The 17,877-nt window shown below is 36.6% G+C and overlaps 1 protein-coding gene across 6 annotated transcripts in view; it reads left to right on the top strand.

The window, feature by feature from the left end:
* Nucleotides 1-17,877, top strand: part of AKAP3 (A-kinase anchoring protein 3) — a 48,646-nt gene that overhangs the window by 28,704 nt on the left and 2,065 nt on the right. The gene's annotated exons all lie outside the window — the stretch shown is intronic.

Here is a 17,877-nt window from a genome sequence, read left to right as displayed (position 1 = left end):
CTGCTTACTGAAGAAATGTGTGTGTGTGTGTGTGTGTGTGTGTGTGTGTGTGTGTGGTAGAACTGGTATATAACAAACACTACAGGCAGACCTCAAAGACATTGTGGGTTCTGTTCCACACCACTGCAATAAAGTCAAATTTTTTTGGTTTCCCAGTGCATATAAAAGTTATGTTTGCATTATAGTGTAGTCTATTAAGTGTGCACTAGCATTATTTCTTTAAAAAGTACATACTTTAAAAAATGCTTTATTGCTAAAAATGTTAACCATTTTTGAGCTCTTAGCAAGTATAATCACTCATCAAGATCACTACAACAAATATAGTAATAATGAAAAAGTTTGAAATATTGTGAAATCACCAAAATATAACACAGAGACAGAGTGAACAAATTCTGTTGGAAAAATGGCACCAATAGATTTGCTTAATGCAGGGTTGTCACAAATTTCACTTTGTTAAAAACACAATATCTGCAAAACACAATAAAGCAAAGTATAATAAAACAAGTATACCTGCATATCTGTTTCAGGTATACAACATTATAATTCAATATCTGGATATACTATAAAGTGATTTTCACCATAAGTCTAGTTACCATCCATCACCACATGATTCAACTCTTTCACCCATTTCACTCACTCCTAACCCAGTTTCCCTCTGATAACTACCAGTCTGTTTTCTATCTCTATGAGTTTGTTTTTGTTTTGTTTTTTAGATTCAAGATATAAATCTGGGAATCATATAGTATTTGTCTTTCTCTGACTTATTCCACGTAGCATTACACCCTCAGGTTCCACCCTCAAGTTGTCACAACTGGCAAGATTTCCTCCTTTTTTATGGCTGAGTACTGTTACATCACACACACACACACACACACACACACACACACACACACACACACCCCATACCTTCTTTATCCATTTACCCATTGAAGGACACTTGGGTTGTTTCCATATCTTGACTACTGTAAAAAATGCTGCAATGAACATACAGGTGCATATAGCTTTTCAAATTTGTGTTTTTGTATTCTTCAGATAAATACTCAGATGTGGAATTGCTGGATTATAGGGTAGTTCTATTTTTCATTTTTTGAAGAATTTCCATACCACTTGCCACAGTGCCTATACCAATTTACATTTCCACCAACAATGTGTGAGGATTTCCTTTTCTCCACATCTTCTCCAATTCTTGTTATTTCTTGTCTTTTTTATAATAGCCATTCTAACAGGTATGAAGTGATATTTTATTGTGGTTTTGATTTGCTTTTCCCTGATAATTACTTCAATTAGATATTGAACATCTGTCTTCTTTCAAAAAATATCTATTCAGATCTTCTGCGCCTTTTTTGTTGCATTATTCTTAAAATTTATTGAAATATGGTTGGCATACAATGTTGTATTAGTTTCAGATGTACAAAGTAGTAATTTTATAATTCTACACATTACTCAGTGCTCACCACAATAAGTGTAGTCACCATCTTTCACCATACAAGGTTATTACAATGTTATTGACTTCATTCCCCATGCTGGACTTTTCATCTCCATGACTTATTTATTGTGTAACTAAAACCTTATACCTTTTCATCTCTTTCACCAGTTTTGCCACCCTCCACACTCCTTCCCTCTGGCAACCCCTAGTTTTTTCTATGTATTTAAGAGTCTGTTTTTGTTTGTTTATTAATTTGTTTTGTTTTTTAGATTCCATATATAAATGAAATCATGTAATATTTGTCTTTCTCTGACTTATTTTTTAATCAGGTTGCTTGCGTTTTGTTGTTAAGTTGTAGGAGTCATATATTTTTAATATTAACCCCTTATCAGATGTGTAATGTGTAAATATTTTCTCCCATTCAATAGGCTGCCTTTTCATTTTGTTGATGGTTCTATTGTTCTGCAGAAGCTGTTTACTTTGATGTAGTCCTATTTGTTTTTGCTTTCATTTCCCTTGCCTTTGGAGTCAGACTCAAAAAAATCACTAAGACCAATGTCATGGAGCTTACCACCTGTGTCGTCTTCTAGGAATTTTATGGTTTCAGGTATTTAATCCATTTTGAGTTAATTTTTTATATGATGTAAGGTAGTGGCCTCGTTTCATACTTTTGCATGTAGCTGTCCAGTTTGCTGAGCACCATTTATTGAATAAACTGTTCTTTCCTTGTTGCATATTCTAGGCTCCTTTTTGTAAATTAATTGACTATATATGTGTGGGCTTATTTCTGGGCTCTCTATTCTGTTCCATTGACTTATGTATCTGTTTTTAGTTTGCAAAACCATACTTTTTTGATTAGTATAGCTTTGTAGCGCAGTTTACATGCGCATGGTACATTCAGGTTTGTTTTTTCCTTCTCAAGACTGCTTTGGCTATGTGGGGCCTTTTGTGGTTCCTTACAAATTTTAGAATTATTTGTTTTAGTTCTGTGAAAAATGCCACTGGATTTTGATACATATTGCGTTGAATCTGTAGATTGTTTTGGGTAGTATGGACATTTTAACAATGTTAGTTCTTCCAATCCATGAGCACAGGATACCTTTACATTTATTTGTGTCATCTTCAATTTGTTTTATCAGTGTCTTACAATTTTCATTTCACAGTACTTTCACTTTTGTGGTTAAATTTATTTCTAGGTATTTTATCCTTTTGATGCAATTGTAAATAGGATTGTTTTAATTTCTCTTTTTAGTAATTTGTTATTATTGTATAGAAACAAAACAGGTATCTGTATATTGATTTTTTTCCTGCAACTTTACTTAATTTCATAAATTAGTTCTGACAGGTTTTTGGTGGTGTCTTTAGGGATATATATATATTCATGTCATCTGTAATTAGAGAGAATTTTGCTTCTTCCTTTCTGATTTGGATGCCCTTCATTTCCTTTTCTTGCTTAATTTCTGTGACTAGGACTTCCAATAATATGTTGAATAAAAGTGGCTAGAGCATTCTTGTCTTGTTCCTGATCTCAGAGGAAAAGCTTTCAACTGTTCACCATTGAGTATGATATTAGCTGTGGCTTTGTCATATAAAGCCTTCATTGTATTGACGTAGGTTCCTTCTATACCCACTTTGTTGAGTGCTTTTTATCGTAAGTGGGTATTAAATTTTGTCACATGCTTCTTTCTGCATTTATTGAGATGATCATATAATTTTAATCTTTTATTTTGTTAATGTGGTATATCATATTGATTCATTGGTAAATGTTGAGCCATCCTTGCATCCTTGGAATAAATGCCACTTGAGCATGGTGTATGATTCTTCTATTGTAATGTTGAATTTGGTTTGCTAATATTTTGTAGAGGATGTTGTATCTATGTTCATTTAGGGATGTTGGCCTCTGATTTGTTTTTCTGGTGTCCTTATATGGTTTTGGTATCAAGGTAATGCCTGGCCTGTACAATGAGTTTGGAAGTGTTCTCTCCTCTTCAATTTTTTTGGAATAGTTTGAGAAAGATAGGTATTAAATCTTCTTTGAATGTCGTAGAATTCACCAGTGAAGCCATCTGGTCCTGGACTTTTGTTTGTTGAATCAGATTACTGACTCAATCTCCTTGCTAGAAATCGGTCTATTCAGATTTTCTTCATGATCCAGCCTTGAAAGAGTATATGTTTCTAGAAATGTATACATTTCTTCTAGGTTGTCCAATTTTCTGGCATGTAATTTTTCATAGTACACTCTTATAACCCTTGGTATTTCTGTAGTATCAGTTGTAAACTTCTCCTCTTTCATTTCTGATTTTATTTGAGCCTGGTGTGTGTGTCCTTAGATCTGAGGTAAATCTCTTGCAGGCAACAAACAAATGGGTCTTGTGGGTTTTTTTAAATCCAATTTCATGATTATTTTCTGTTTTTGTTGTTACTCTCTGTTCCGTTCTTCTCTTGCTTTCTTCTCTTGTGGTTTGGTGATTTTTTTTTTTAGCGTTACATTTAGATTTCTTTTTCATTGTCTTATGTGTATCTAGATTATTGCTTTATGGTTACCATAAGGTTTACATATAACATCCTATATTTACAACAGTCTATTTAAGTTGATAGCATCTTAAGTTTGAGCACATTTTTAAAATTCTACATTTTTGCACCTCACCTTCCATCTCATTGTTCGTTCTCACCATGTTTATCTATTCTTCTCCTGAGTTTGGTGAGCATCTTTCTGACCACTACTTTGAACTCTTTATCAGGTAAATTACTTATCTCCATTTCATTAAGGTCTCTTTTTTGAAGTTTTGTCTTATTCTTTTGTTTGGAATATATTACTCTGTCTTCTCATCTTGTTTAACTCTTTGTTTGTTTCTATGTATTAGGTGAAACAGCTATCTTTCTTAGCCTTGAAGGAGTGGCCTTATATAGGAGATGAAACTTATTATTCAGCTGTACCCTAGCTTTGGGCTGTTTCTCAGATCTTAGTGATTTTCTGATTAGCTTGATTTATTCTTTTTTTTAATATAATTTATTGTCAAGTTAGCTAACATACAGTGTATACAGTGTGCTCTTGGTTTTGGGGGTACATTCCTGTGATTCATCACTTATATACAACACCCAGTGCTCATTCCAACAAGTGCCCTCCTCAATGCCCATTACCCATTTTCTCCTCTCCCCTGCCCCTCCCATCAATCCTCAGTTTGTTCTTTGTATTTAAGAGTCTCTTATAGATTTACTTCCCTCTCTGTTTGCAACTGTTTTTCCCCTTCCCTTCCCCCATATTCTTCTGTTAAGTTTCTCAAGTTCAACAGATGAGTGAAAACATATGATATCTGTCCTTCTCTGACTGACTTATTTCACTTAGCATAATACCCTCCAGTTCCATCCACGTTGTTGCAAATGGGAGGATTTTATTCTTTCTCATTGCCAAGTAGTATTCCATTGTATATATAAACCACATCTTCTTTATCCATTCATCAGTTGGGCTTTTTCCATAATTTGGCTATTGTTGAAATCACTGCTATAAACATTGGAGTACATGTGCCCCTATGAATCAGCACTCCTTTATTCTTTGGATAAATTCCTAGTAGTACTATTGCTGGATCATAGGGTAGTTCTATTTTTAATTTCTTTAGGAACCTCTACACTGTTTCCCAGAGTGACTGCACCAGTTTGCATTCCCACAGTGCAAGAGAGTTCCTGTTTCTCTACATCCTCACTAACATCTGTTGTTTCCTGAGTTGTTCATTTTAGCCACTCTGACCAGTGTGAGGTGGTATCTCAGTGTGGTTTTGATTTGTATTTCCCTGATGATGAGTGATGTTGAGCATCTTTTCATGTGTCTGTTAGCCATCTGAATGTCTTATTTGGAAAAGTGACATTCCATTCTGCCCATTTCCTCATCAGGTTATTTGTTTTTCGGGTGTTGAGTTTGGTAAGTTCTTTGTAGATTTTGGACACTAACCCTTTATCTGATATGTCATTTGCAAATATCTTCTCCTATTCCATCAGTTGCCTTTTAGTTTTGTTGTTTCCTTCCATGTGCAGAAGCTTTTTATTTTGAAGAGGTCCCAATCGTTCATTTTTGCTTTGATTTGCCTTGCCTTCAGAGACATGTCGAGCAAGAAATTGCTGTGGCTGAGATCAAAGAGATTGTTGCCTGTTTTCTCCTCTAGGGTTTGATGGTTTACTGTCTCACATTTGGGTATTTCATTCATTTTGAATTTATTTTTGTGTGTGGTGTAAGAAAGTGGTCCAGTTTCATTCTTCTGCATGTTGCTTGTCCAGTTCTCTCAGCACTGTTTGCTAAAGAGACTGTTTTCCAATGGATACTCTTTCCTGCTTTGTCAAAGATTAGTTGTCCATATATTTGTGTGTCCAGTTCTGGTTTCTCTTATATATGTCTGTTTTTGTGCCAATACCATACTGCCTTGATGATTACAGCTTTGTAGTAGAGGCTAAAGTCCAGCATTGTGATGCCTCTGCTTTGGTTTTCTTTTTCAACATTGCTTTGGCTATTTGGGTCTTTTGTGGTTCCATACTAATTTTAGGATTGTTTTTTCTAGCTTTGAGAATAATACCAGTGCAGTTTTGATTGGGATTGCATTGAATGTGTAGATTGCTTTGGGTAGTATTGACATTTTATTTTATTTTTAATTTTTTTAACGTTTATTTATTTTTGAGACAGAGAGAGACAGAGCATGAACAGGGGAGGATCAGAGAGAGGGAGACACAGAATCTGAAACAGGCTCCAGGCTCTGAGCTGTCAGCACAGAACCCGACGCGGGGCTTGAACTCACGGACCGCAAGATCATGACCTGAGCTGAAGTCGGCCGCTTAACCGACTGAGCCACCCAGGCGCCCCTTGACATTTTAATAATATTTGTTCTTCCAATCCATTAGCATGGAATGTTTTTCCATTTCTTTGTGTCTTCTTCAATTTCTTTCATAAGTTTTCTATAGTTTTCAGCATACAGATATTTTACATCTTTGGTTAGGTTTATTCCTTGTTATTTTATGGTTCTTAGGGCATTGTAACTGGGATCAATTTCTTGGTTTTCTGTTGCTTCATTATTGACGTATAGGAATGCAACCGATTTCTGTGCATTGATTTTTGTATCCTGCAACTTTGCTGAGTTCATGTATCAGTGCTAGTGGCTTTTTGGTGGAGTCTTTTGGGTTTTCCATGTAGAGTATCATGTCATCTGCAAAAAGTGAAAGTTTGACTTCTTTGCCAATTTGGATGGCTTTTATTTTGTCATCCAATTGCTGAAGCTAGGACTTCCAACACTATGTTAAACAACAGTGGTGAGAATGGACATCCCTGCCATGTTCCTGATCTCAGAGGGAAAGCTCTCAGTTTTTCCCCATTGAGGATGATATTAGCTGTGGACTTTTCATACATGTCTTTTATGATGTTAAGGTATGTTCCTTCTATCCCGGTTTTCTTGAAGGTTTTTATTAAGAAAGGATGCTGTATTTTGTCAAATGCTTTTTCTGCATCTATTGACAGGATCATATGGTTATTATCCTTTCTTCTATTAATATGCTGTACACATTGATTGATTTGCAAATATTGAACCAACCTTGTAACCCAGGAATGAATCCCACTTGATCATGGTGAATAATTCTTTTAATACACTTGAATTCAATTTGCTAGTATCTTGTTGAAAATTTTTGCATCTGTGTTCATCAGGAATATTGGCCTGTAACTCTCCTTTTTTGTGGAGTCTCTGTCTAGTTTGGGAATCAAGGTAGTGCTGGTTTCATAGAATGAGTCTGGAAGCTTTCCTTCCATTTCTATTTTTTGGAACAGCTTGAGAAGGTCGGTATTAACTCTGTTTTAAATGTCTGGTAGAATTCCCCTGGGAAGCCATCTGGCCCAGGTCTCTTATTTGTTGGGAGATTTTTGATAACTGATTCAATTCCTTGGATGGTTATGGGTCTGTTCAAATTTTCTATTTCTCCCTGTTTGAGTTTTGGTAGTGTGTGGGTGTCTAGGAATTTGTCCATTTCTTCCAGGTTTTCCAGTTTGTTGGCATGTAATTTTTCATAGTATTCTTTAATAATTGTTTGTATTTCTGTGGTGTTGGTTGTGATCTGTCCTTTTTCATTTGTGATTTTATCTATTTGGATCCTCTCTGTTTTCTTTTTGAGAAGTCTGGCTAGGGATTTATCAACTTTATTTTTTCAAAAAAACAGCTCTTAGATTCATTGATCTGTTCTACTGGTTGGGTTGGGTATTTTTTTTTATTCTATATTGTTTATTTCTGCTCTAATCTTTATTATTTCTCTTCTTCTACTGGTCTTGGAGTTTATTTGCTGTTCTGCTTCTAGTTCCTTTAGGTGTGAAGTTATATTTTATATTTAGGATTTTTCTTGTTTCTTGTGATAGGCCTGGATTGCAATGTATTTTCTTCTTAGGACTCCTTTGCTGCATCCCAAAGCGTTTGGATTGTGGTGTTTTCATTTTAATTTGCTTCCATATATTTTTAAATTTCTTCTATAATTGCCTGGTTGACCCATTCATTCTTTAGTAGGATGTTCTTTAACCTCCATGCATTTGGAGATTTTCCAGTTTTTTTCTTGTGGTTGATCTCAAGTTTCATAGCATTGTGATCTGAAAATATGCACAGTATGATCTCAATTCTTTTATATTTTTTGAGGGCTGTTTTGTGACCCAGTATGTGATCTATCTTGGAGAATGTTCCATGTGCACTTGAGAAGAATGTGTATTCTGCAGCTTTTGGATGAAAAGTTCTGAGTATATCTGTCAGGTCCATCTGGTCCAGTGTATCATTCAGGGCCATTGTTTCTTTATTGATTTTCTGCCTAGATGATCTGTCCATTGCTCTAAGTGGAGTATTAAAGCCACCTGCAGTTACCAGATTCTTATCAAAAAGATTGTTTATATTTGTGATTAATTGATTTATATATTTGGAAGTCTCCAAGTTGGGGGCATAAAAATTTATAATTGTTAGCTCTTCTTGATGGATAGACCCTGTAATTATGATATAATCCCCTTCTTCATATCTTGTTACAACCTTTAGTTTAGAATCTAGTTTGTCTGATACAAATATGGCTACTCCAGCTTTCTTTTGACTTCCAGTAGCATTATAGATAGTTCTCCATCCCCTCACTTTCAATCTGAAGGTGTCATTAGGTCTAAAATGGGTCTCCTGTAGACAGCATATAGATGGATCTTTTTTTTTTATCCATTCTGATACCCTATGTCTTTTGATTAGAGCATTTAGTCTATTTACATTCAGCATTATTATTGAAAGATACGGATTTAATGTTGTCATTGTATTATCTGTAGGTTTCATGCTTGTGGTGGTGTCTCTGGCCCTTTGTAGTCTTTGCAGCATTCCACTCACAAGGTCTCCCTTAGGATCTCTTGTAGGGCTGGTTTAGTGGTCATAAACTCCTTTAGTTTTTGTTTGTCTGGGAAATCCTTTATCTCTCCTTCTATTCTGAATGACAGTCTTGCTGGATAAAGGATTCTTGGCTGCGTATTTTTCCTATTCAGCACATTGAATATTTCCTTCCACTCCCTTCTGCCGAGTTTTAGTGGACAGGTCTGCTACTACCCTTGATGTGTCTACCCTTGTAGGTTAAGGCCCGTTTGTCCCTAGCTGCTTTCAGAATTCTCTCTTTATCTTTGTATTTTTCCAGTTGCATTATGATATGCTGTGGAGAAGACCTATTCCTGTTAAATCTGAAGGGAGTTCTCTGTGCCTCCTGGATTTGGATGTCTGCTCCCTTCCCCAGATTAGGGAAGTTCTCAGCTATAATTTGTTCAACAAACCTTCTGCCCCTTTCTCTCTCTTCTTCCTCTTCTGGCACTCCTATGATACAGATATTATTATGTTTCATTGAACTACTTAATTCTCTAATTTTCCCCTCATGGTCTAGTACTTTCTTATCTCTTTTTCTCAGCTTCATCATTTTCCATAATTTTATCTTCTGCTTCACATATTCTCCCTTCTGCTTCTTCCATCCTTGCTGTCACTGAATCTAGTTTATTTTTCACCTTATTTGTTTTGCACCTTATTTACAACATTTCTTAATTCATCATGACTGTTTTTTAGTTCCTTGAACTCTGCAGCAATAGATTCTCTGCTGTCTTCTATGTTTTTTTCAAAACCAGTGATTATTCTTATGGCTATTATTCTAAATTCTTGATCAGATGTATTGTTTATGTCTGTTTTAAGCAATTCTCTAGCTGTCATTTCTTCCTGGAATTTCTTTTCAGAATTCTTCTGTTTCATCATTTTGTATAGTTTTCTGTCCCTTATGTGTTTTAGTAGCTTGTTATGTGTCCTGTACCTGCAAGCACTACTATATTAAAGAGGGGTCATGTGATGTCCAGGGCCTGGCCCTTCAGGAGGTGTTTTGGAGTGTGTTACATGCTAGCTGTTGTTGTGACTCTGGTTGCTTTATCTCCCTACTTGTAGTGGTGGTTTGGACCTTCCACCAGGTGTGCTTTGATTTGTTCATTGACATAACCCTTGGGACCAGTGGCTGCCCTAGTCTGGACGAGGGGCCGTCTGGTTCAGTCAGTGTCAATCTTGCTCTGGTGGCTACACAGTTACCAGGCATGGATGGGTATGGTGTGGCATAGGCATGTCCCACCTCCACTGTGGGCCCCTTGTCCATTCCCTGAAATCCCACCTTGTTGGTGATGGGGAGAAAAATGGCAAAACCCCATTCTCTCCTCCCCAGACTGGGTGTCCCAAACCACTCTGTTCAGACCATCTTTACAGTGCCATGCAGGCATGAGCAGGCCAGTTTGTTCCGCTCCACAGTCTCCTGTGCCCCCCAGGTGCTCGGCTGGGATTCAAACCCCAATGTATTAAAGGATCTTGCTCTGCACACCCTGGTTTCAGGGAAGTAGTACTCCAGCCAGCCAGCCAACAAAGGGCCTCTGGCTCCTCACAGTGCCACGTGTGTGTGAGCGGGCTGTTTTGTTCCAGTCTGCAGTCTCCTGTACCTCCCAGGTGCTCGGCTTGGATTCAAACCCCAGTGTCTTAAAGGATCCCACTCTGCATGCCCCAGTTCCAGGGTAGTGCCACTCCACTCAGCCAGCCAACAAAGGCCTCTGGTTGGCGGGCACCTGCAGGGTCTTTTGTCCTTGGAATGGCTCTGTGCCTTCTTCCCACAGCACTCAAGGGAGGGAATTGCTTTCTCTGACTGCAGACTGCACCTCTGAGCTAGTTACCAAGCCTGGGACTGGCTCCCCTCCTCCCCAGGTGCATGAACAGGGCAGCTGGCCCCAGTCCAGAGAAAACCCTGCAGTTAGAAATTGATTCTTTCTCCATTTTGTCCATTCCCTGGTCCATGGTTTTCTCTTGTCCAAATACAATCCTACACTTCCACAGCCTCTCTCTTCCTTTTGTCTCTCCACAGAAGGGGATCCCTCCCCTCTGTTCCTATGCCACCCATTTTATCTCTCCCAGTTTGCAATCACATACCTATGGTCTGCCAAGTTGTCCCCGTGGGCTCTTGGAGATGTCTCTGCCACTCTGCAGCCTGTACTCTTGGAATTCCAAGTCCACTGGCCTCAACAGTGCTGCGTTTGAGGGATGAGGGAACTTCGGGTTCCCCTATTTCACCACCATGTGGACTGGAACCTCACTTGAATTGTTCTTAATAGGTACCAGTTGTTGAGGGTGTGCCCACATCTGTCAGTGTTCCAAAGGGAGGGATCTCAGACATTGCCTAGTTTCAGGTTAATTGTAAGCCAGATCCTCAGGCAGCAACTTTTAACGTATGTAAATATACCCACAGTTGTAATCCCTGAAGACTTCCAGACCAGGAGATCTGGAGGTCTTCCTGGGCGATAGTTGCAAAATTCATGTATTTAGACATGTGCTCAAGCTCCTTTTTAGGAGATATCAACAAACTTTGGCAAGGCCTTTTTCACATGAAGACTGAAGATGTATTTCAGTCTGCTGTCTGTGCAGTGCCATGGGGTGGTAGCCTGCCAAGGACTGTCTCTCTGTTGCAGACCCATAGGGCCCAGAAATGCAATTCCCCTTGGCCCCGAGATCCAGGTGCTCAATGAGCATCCCTTTTGTGGTTTGTGCCTATCCATTGGCTGTAGCATGGTGAGCCATGGCTGCAGTGTGCAGGAACAGGGTGCTCTCACTGGAGCTAGCAGGCCTATGGGTGGTGTGAAAATGATATCTGCCAGTATTGGCACCAACAAGGCAGAAGGAAAACACAAAAATAGCACCTGCCTTCATCCTGAGAGTCCCAGTAGGTTTCTGCTTCTGTGGCAGATGCTTTAAGATTAAGAAATGAGTCTCCTTTGCATATAGTCTAGGAGCCTTTCAAACTGTTGCTTTTGTGCTGTGTTCCAGGATGAGTGGGTTTGTATACAAACCATTTAAGAGCAGATTTTTCATTCCCTATAGCCATTTGGTTCTCCTGGGAGTAAACACTGTTGGTTTTTAAGGCCAGACATGTTAAGAGCTTACCTCTCTAGCACAGTTCATTAGGGTTGGGTGTCTGATATGGGGCACAAACCCCTCACTTCTCAGGGACAAGCTTCATATTATGAGATTCCTCCTGAGTGTAGCTCACTGTGCATTTTCTTGCTAGACCATGTCTAACTGCTTCTCCTACCCATCTTGATGTGGTCCTTCTATATTCTCTTGTGGAAGCACTGTTCAGCTAGCTTTTGGGTCCTTTTCAGAGGGACTTATTCCATATGTAGCTGTAGATTTGTTGTGTTTGTGGGCAGAGGTGAGTTCAGGATCTTTTCATGCTGTTATCTGGAATCCTTCCCTGAAATCAAATTTTGAGGCTGGAAAGCATGAATACTTATTCAAGTTGCTGCTTCATGGTAATGTAGAGGAATTAAGGAATAGAGACCATCCCTACCACACATATACACATACACACACACCACACACTTAGGGCTTTTGATACTTTCATTTCAATTGAGAGAAATAGAATAGCACCAAGTAAGTAGTAAGCATGGCACAAGAGGTTGGAATTATTTATAAAAATAATTCATCCTCATAGAAACCAGAGGATGTGGAAGAATTAGTGCTATTGGTAACCCTTATAACTGGGTTACTTCGTTTATCTGATTACTGAAAAGACACAGGATTGTATAACATACAGAAGAGGCTATACTATGTAAGAAACTCTGTGATTTATAAACTTGGAACTAAAGTGTGTCTATGGACCAACAGCACTGGCATCACCTGGGAGCTTGTTATAAGTACAGAATCTCAGGCTATATTCTTGCCCTACTGAATTAGAAACTCAATTTTAGCAAAATCCCCACGTCATATGTGTGTACATTTAAGTTTGGGCTAGAGGATATAACATGGGGTTCCAATCCTAGATATATCCCTAAGAGTTCTTGACAGGTTCTGTCTCTTTACAGTTTTTCCAGTCTGTAAAAGACAACTATTTTGATACACAACAATTAGTAGAGGGGCCTATATTCACAAAAGCTTTAGACTGAAGAAAAAAATCTAAAATGGAGCATAGGTTTCATGTGTATGATATGTGAAATGCTTTTGTTCTATAGCCATATTGTAAGTCAAACCCATTATACATAACATACATAACACATTCTCGTTTTATATTATTTTAGATTAGAATGTCTGTAATATACTTAATTAAAATTAAGGCAACATACTTGCATTCCTCTTATACACACAAACACATACACACATACATACATCTTTGCCCAGTGTAAAGGTAAAGATGATCATCTATTTTATTAAAGGGAAAGAATGGAAAGGATGGGCAACAGCATGTCCAAATCTCAACTAATAAGTAGGTTTGCATTGAATATTTTTAGTATATATTAGTAAAATTATTTTTAGTATATTTTAGTAAAATATTTTTAGTATATTTTAGTAAAAATATTTTTAGTATATTTTTAGTAAGAGTTGGATGAAGTATACATCAAAGAAACTACCTGAAAATTATTTGAGATTTTTTTTTGGCAGAAGGGGAGATATGGAAATACTCCCATGCTAATGCTGTAACACTGTGATGCCCATGAACCCAATTTCTTTAAACAAATTTGTATCCATATTTGAATAGATAATATGTGTATAGTACTACATCCAAAGTCACAAAAGGCACAGTGAAATTAAGGATTTTTTTCTATCCTTATCTCCCAACCATTGCCCTCCCTGGAGAAAACCTTTCTGATTAATTTCTTCTTTATCCTTCCAGAAATACATATGCATATACAAGCAAATGCTTATAGGTATATATCTTTTCCTTAAGTCTATATATATATATATATATATATATATATATATATATATATTCTCTTCCACAACATATTACCTGCCACATTCTTCTTAGTGGCTATATATTATTGTATAAGGATATTTAACCACTCTCCTATATATGGACATTTCAGTTGCTAATATTTTGTCCAAAAATAATGCTAAACATACAGATTCAAATGTATCTGTATGTGCTAAATACCTAGGAAAGGAATTTCAAGATGTTTCAGAGAAATGTATTTGTATATTAGATATATATTTCCAAGTTGCCTTCTATAGAGCTTGTACCAATTTGCACTCCTATTAAAACAATATGAGAGTGCCCATTTCCCATGCTTTAACCGATAGTAAGTGCCAAACTTCTCATCTTTGCCAAATGTTGCCTTGCTTTGCACTTTTCTCATTAGAAAAATTTGAGAGCCACTTGAATTTCCTTTTTCATGGATGAATTTTGTTCATAACCTCTGCCCATTTTTCTACTGGGCTGCTACTCCCTTTCTTATTGACCTATAAGAGTTTTATATATGCAAGAAGATTAGCCTTTATGATATTAAATACATTTTTTGTCACTTGTCTTTTGATTGGTGTTTTTGTTTTGTTTTAGTTTGTTTTGCCATATAAATTTTTTTAAATGTTTATGTAGTCAAATATAAGGCATCTTAAAATTTTGTTTCTGAGTTTCATGTCATATTTTGGAAAACATGCTCACTACAGGATGTTAACAAAAATTACCAATGTTTTTCTCTAGTACTTTTATGATTTTTAAAAATATTTAAGACTTTGATCCATTTTCAATTCATTTGTACATAAGGTATGAGGTAGGAATGCAATCTCTTATTTTTTTCTAGGTGCTACAGGTTGTTGGTTCTTTTCTTGAATGTTCTGTTCTGTTACATTGAATTGTCCATTCCTAGTATTTTACTAGCATATTGTTTTAATTACTGCTATTCACTAATGTGTTTTAATATCTGATAAGTCTAAGAACTCCTTACTTCTCTATCTCAGAACTTTCTAGGGTACATTTCTGTTTCTGTCCCCCAGCCACATGTAACCATTTGTGTTTTCCATCATCATAGGTTTACCTTTCTTTCATTTTCTATAATCGAGCCATAAAATATGCAGTCTTTTACATCTGTAAAAGACTACACACACTAAGCATAATATTCTTGAGGTTTATCCATGTTGTAGTATGTATCAGTAGTTCATTTCTCTTTATTGCTGAATTTCATGAAATGGATATATAATGCATTTTGTTTATCCATTCATTAGCTACTGGAAATTTGGATTATTTTCACTTTTTTGCTATTATGAATAATGCTATTATGAATACTCACATACAAGTCTTTGTGTGGACACATGTTCTCATTTCTCTTGGGTAACAAGGAGTGGGATTGCTACATGTTATGGTTAGCATAATTCTTAAGAAACTTCCAAACTGTTTTCCAAGATAGCTGTACCATTTTACATTCCCACCAGCGGTGTATGTGGGTTTCAGTTTCTCCATATTTTTGTCAACATTATTTTTTTATAGTTGTTATAATGGTATTTCACTGTAGATTTAATTTGATAAACATCATTTTATGTGCTCATTAACCATTCATATATATTTTTTGGTGAGTTGTCTGCGTGAATCTTTTACCCATATATTTTTGTTAATGTTTATTTATTTTAGAGAGCACAAGCAGGGGAGGGGCAGAGAGAGAGGGAGACAGAGAATTCTAAGCAGGCTCTGAGCTGTCAGCACAGAGCCTGATGCAGGGCTTGAACTCATGAACCGTGAGATCATAACCTGAGCTGAAGTCGGACACTTAACCAACTGAGCCACCAAGGTGCCCCTCTTTTGCCCATATTTTGACTGGGTTGGTTTCTTCTTAACCAAGTTATAAGAATTCCTTATATATTCTGGATACAAGTCCTTTATCAGATATAAATGATTTGCACATATTTTCTCTCAGTCTACAGTTTGTCTTCTTACTCAATGGAGTCTTTTGAAGAGCAAAAGTTTTCAATTATAAAATCTAATTTATTTTTTGCCTTTATTGCTTGTGTTTTTTTAATAGAAATTTATTGTCAAATTGGTTTCCATACAACACCCAGTGCTCATCCCAAAAGGTGCCCTCCTCAATGCCCATCACCCACTTTCCCCTCCCTCCCACCCCCTATCAACCCTCAGTTTATTCTCAGTTTTTAAGAGTCTCTTATGGTTTGACTCCCTCCCTCTCTAACTTTTTTTTCCTTCCCCTCCTCCATGGTCTTCTGTTAAGTTTCTCAGGATCCACATAAGAGTGAAAACATATTGCTTGTGCTTTTTGATGTTATATCTAATAAATCCTTGCCTACCCCAGTGGTTCTCAACTGGAAGCAGTTTTGCCCCCAGGGGACATTTGGCAGTATCTAGAGATATATTTTGTTGTGTCATCAGCTGAGAGGGAGTTGCTACTTGGGTCTAGTGGAAGAGGCCAGGGATGCTGCTAAACATCCTAGAATGCACAGTACAGCCCACAACACAGAATTACCTGGCCCATCACGTAAATAGGACCAGATTGAGAAACCCTGACCTAACCCAGCCATGAAGATTTTCTCCTTTGTTTTCTTGGATAGTTTCAGCTCTTATATTTTGGTCTGTGATCCACATTGAGTTCATTTTTGTGTATAATATGAGGAAGGCATCGAAATTCACCTGTTGCATGTGGATATGAGTTGTCTCAGTATCATTTGTTGAAAAGACAAATGGAGAGCTGGCCCTTATGAATTATCTTTCCCCTTTTTAAAAAATCACTTGTGCATAAATGTTGAGGTTCTAACTTTTTTTCAATTGATGTTTCAATGATACATTTTTTCAATATTTTTACTTTTAACTTACCTATATCATTTGAAGAGTTTTTTTCTTTTTTGTAGGTAACATATAGTCTAGTCATGTTTTTTTTTAATCCATTCTGACAGTTGGTATGTTTACATCATTTACATTTAGCCTAATTATTGATATGTTTGGATTTGGGTCAACTGTTCTAATTTACCTCCTTTTCCCCCATCTGTTGCCACCTTTTGGATTATTTAATTTTTTTTTTTAGTATTCTGTTTTAATTTATTGTGTTTTTGACTATATCTCTGTGTTGTTTTTTAAGTAGTTTCCCTAAGGATTACAATATACATACTTTTTAGAGTCTATGTAGAATCAATAGTTGCCACTTAAACTGTGGTGTAGAAATCTTACTACTTTATAGGTCTCATTACCTTCTCCCTTACGTTGTAGTTATTTAATGTAATCTACATATATTAGAAAAATCCTTAGACAATGTTATTTTTGCTTTCAATTATAAAAAATAAAGTCACACCTCATTTTATTGTGCCTCACTTTATTGTGCTTTGCAGGTATTGCATTTTTCACAAATTCAAAGGTTTGTAGCAACCCTATATCTGGCAAGTCTGTTGGTGCCATTTTCCCAGCAGTATTTGCTCACTCTGTGTGTCTGTGTCTCATTTGGGTAATTCTCAAAATATTTCAAACTTTTTCACTATTATATTTGTTATGATGATCTGTAATCAGTGATAAAAATTCACTGAAAACTCAAATAATGGTTGACATTTTTTAACAATAAAGTATTTTTTAATTATGTACATTGTTTTCTGGACATATGCTGTTGCACACTTAATAGTGTAAACATACTATTATATGCACTATTATACTATTAGTATAGTGTAAACATATAGTGTAACTATTAGTATAGTGTAAACAATAGTGTAAACATACTATTATATTTTTTTGGTTTGACTCACTTTATTGTGATAAAAAAATTGACTCACTTTATATAAAGTGTGATATCACTTTATTATGGTGGTCTTGAACTGAACCCACAATATCTTCAAGGTATGCCAGTATTTTAAAGAACAGAGAAAATTTATTATTGAGATTTTTACTGTTTCTGTTGTTCATCATTCATTCCTGATGTTCCCAGTTTCCTTCTGACATAATTTTCCTTTTGCCTGAAGAATTAGAACACAATTTCTGGCCATGACTTCTTTTGTGGTTTTTTTTTAAGTTTTTAAAAAATGTTTTATTTATTTTTGAGAAAGAGAGACAGTGCAAGCAGGGGAGGGGCAGAGAGAGAGTGAGACACAGAACCAAAGCAGGCTCCAGGCTCAGCTGTCAGCACAGGTCATGATCTCACAGTTCGTGGGATCAAGCCCCACATCAGGCTTTAC

Source organism: Prionailurus viverrinus, chromosome B4 (genome assembly GCF_022837055.1).
Source record: "Prionailurus viverrinus isolate Anna chromosome B4, UM_Priviv_1.0, whole genome shotgun sequence".
In the NCBI taxonomy this organism is placed as follows: Eukaryota; Metazoa; Chordata; class Mammalia; order Carnivora; family Felidae; genus Prionailurus; species Prionailurus viverrinus.
Note: the sequence above shows the minus strand (reverse complement) of the source record. Positions and strands in the feature narration are given on the sequence as shown.